Genomic DNA, 3,488 nt, shown 5'->3' with positions numbered 1-3,488 from the left:
AATAATCTAACTCCTGAGGCCGATAAATCTGCTGGTTTCAAGAAATTTCACTTTTTGTAGAATAATCTAACTTGTCTGAAGACGTGTAAAAAAAAAAAAAAGTGAAACGAATCTTTTCGAAATCTGCAAAATTATCTGCCAGCGCAAAAAGACAGTTTGACTCAAATCAGCCGAGAATAAACTTGATAAACCTGAAGATGAGAAAAGTTTACTTGATTTAGAGAAATTAAAATGGTTTCGAGAATTTCCTCAAAAGATGTGGCAACGCCTTGAAATGATTACAACTTGAGTACGACACTGCTACATTTGTTAAGATGGATCTTTTTGTGCAGTGTGTGTGTGTTGAGGGTATGTGTGTGTCGACTGTGTGTGTGTGTGTGTATGATGTAGGGAAGGTTGGCCCAGTTGGCAGCTTCTTGGTACTAATCATGTAATACAAGTGTGCACACACACTCACATTCACACACATACAGGAAAACAAAGAGAAACAGGCTCACATACAAACATACAGGTTGTAAACAAAAGCTCTTTTTATCAAAGAGAGGAGTATAAAAATGCACCGACAAAGTGCATTCTGAAAAGCTCTATCGAGTGACTACTGCATTAGAAAAAGCAACAAAGCAAACAGAAAGTGTGGGATAAAAAATAACAAAAAAATATATTACAAAGCCTTTTGGAGTCCTGAGTTTATCGAACATAAACAAAACAGACAAAAAGGCCAGAGTCCATATATCTTAGAAATACAATAATAAGGGATTAAAAAAAACAAGATTTCAACGCTTTCTCAGTTTTGTCGTGTGTAAAAAGCAAAAGGAAATTTGACAGTTTTCACGCTCGTAGTCGAGTCCTCGGACTTTCAGCCAATCAGGCTCAAGCAGGTGTACTCTTATCATTTTCAACACATCCACGACTCTCGCTTGGACCAACACACATCTGTGATTCTACACAGCACAAGTGTCAACAACAACACATATCTGACAACATATGAAGAGTTCAGCTGCAAAACAAGATGCTCAACATTTGTAGTACTTAGTACAGTACATAACTTAAGGGCTTGGCTGAAAATGAGATATTGAATGATGACTACTGAGAGTTTTTTCCCCCCACAAAATGAGTATATCAAGTTTTGGAATTGAACTTTTCATATGTTGTTGCTAACATACGTGATGCTGCAAATGAACACCGATGTGTGTCGTCCCGAACGAGACTCCTATGTGAGGAAAAGGACACGCTGTCAGGATTGCAGGCTGGACTTGGTTGCAGCTGGTGGATGGCAGGTCTGTTCAGGAGAGGTTCAGTTCCAGGAAGGTGCGTTTCTTCCTCAAATTCCCTTCCCTTGCTTGGAAGGTGTGTCCGTCTTCTTCAGACGTTCACACAGATTTCAGATGGTTTCTACATTATGGGTTGATGTTACGTTATTCAGCCTTAACACGATTCAATGTAACCTTAATTCTACGTAGCGTAACCTTAGATCACCGAGGTAAAGCTGTCAGAGCAGCAGAGGTGGAGAGTAACTAAGTAGATTTACCCAAGTACTGTACTTGAGGTACTGGCACTTTACTTGAGAATTTCCATTTTGTGAGACTTTCTACTTTTCCTCCTCTACATTTCAGAGGGAAAGCATGCAAAACATACGATAAGCTCATAAAATATGTTGCATTGTTAGAGTTTAAACTCACCAACAGTATATGGAGCAGTTAGACCGACAACATTAAAATACTTCTTACAGGTTAAAGCTTCAATAATTTAACAATGAAAAGGACCATTTTTCAGAATGAGTACTTTCACTTTTGATACATATATTTTACTGCTAATACTTCTAGACTTCTACTTAAGTGCATTTTTGAATGCAGAACTTTTACTTTTAATTAAGTATTTTTCCATTATGGTATGGAGTATTTTTTTTAGTGCACATATGCGAATTCTCAGCAACTCTCTGCTTCACACTCGCACAGTTAAACACCACAGTCTGCTACTGTTGGCAACTGGAACAGAGCTTATTATTTCTTTAGCAGCTTTATTATATTTGCTGGCAGTTATTCCATTATGGCCAGGTATGACCTTACTGGCTGCTACAGATGCCCAGCATTGGATAATATAGATTTGACTTCGAACAAGGGGGCAAAGAAAGGGAATTTGGGAAGCGCGGATTACCTGGAACTGAACACATCCGAGGAGTCTTGAGGGATTTTCACCCGTCTGGACACTGGTCCTGGGTCAGTTTATCAGTTTCCCCCCTGACATGTCAGGGTGGGATGTGAGGAAAGTGAGACTGATTGTAGTTCTGGCTGAAGTCCACCACAAAGATTTCCAGACTGCTGTGAGAGGAACGAGTAGCTGAGGTCCTGGTGCACAGACAGCATTTTGAGGCATTGTAGATAAGTGTGTGGATTCCAAAATTCACCAGCCGCTTTCGCAATTTTACCAGCCAAATGTGATTTGTAGAATAGGACGTCTGAACTTTAGCTGGTTGGAGTAGATAAACTTACCAGCCACAGTCAAAACATGCCAGCGCTTGGCTGGTGGTGATTTATCACCATGATTATAATCAAAAGTTTCATGACTTTCATCCCTTTGGTTCATTAGAGGCCCCTATGCTATCCACATTGACAATCTTCCTCCCTGCTGAAGGCAACAGTTGCCATTTACTGGCATATTCGCCAAGTTCTCTTGATGGCCAACAGTTATATTAATCCTTTCACTTCCATTCCTCTTAAGATGGCGTCAGAGTGCAGGTGGTCAGGAGTCAGTGTCAGGCACAAGGACACGTCAGCAGGGCGAACGCTTGTGATCACGGGGGATCGAACCTGGAGCCTTCCAGGTTACAGGAGCGTCTCTCTAACCACCAGGCCATCGGTGAATCATGGTTCCCAGAGTTTGGGGAAGGATTTTCAGGTCGGCACCAAGCCGTCTCGGCATGGAATCCCTTTGAAATGTCATTTGGACCCTGTGCTGCCAGTTCTCAGCTGTATATCCGTATATTAAAAATGCAATTCATTATTGTATACCGCCTTGGGCCGGGGCTCTGGAGGGGACAGCTGTGGGCGCACAAAGAGAGCGAGTCTTCCCTCAACCCTCCAACCCGTCCCACCCACATCAGCAGCTTGGAGGAGGGCCAAACATGTATATGACTAGCACCACTAGCAACTTGCGAAACCAATCAGCGGAGGTCCATTCATTTTCTACAAAACGAGAAACGTCAGTCACCTCATTGATCTTACCGCACACCCAGCATTCATCTACATCAAATCAGCCATTGGACGACGGCCATGTGGTTGCTAGCGGTCTGAATGCAAAATAGGAGTCGCTCCAAATATCTGATGATGGGGGACTGGGGATAGATGCATCTTTCCCCCTCAAGGCGTGAGGGGGTGGAGTCAGGTTTTCCAGGGTCACGGCTTGGGCAAGAACTCAGGCTACAAAACCCAGATCTCTTTTCAGCCCCCCCCCCCCCCCCCCCCCCCCCCCCCCCTCCCCTCCCCGGCCTC

The sequence above is a fragment of the Centroberyx gerrardi genome, chromosome 15 (assembly GCF_048128805.1).
Source record: "Centroberyx gerrardi isolate f3 chromosome 15, fCenGer3.hap1.cur.20231027, whole genome shotgun sequence".
Classification (NCBI taxonomy): Eukaryota; Metazoa; Chordata; class Actinopteri; order Beryciformes; family Berycidae; genus Centroberyx; species Centroberyx gerrardi.
The sequence above is the reverse complement of the archived record's forward strand: the minus strand, read 5'-3'. Positions refer to the sequence as shown.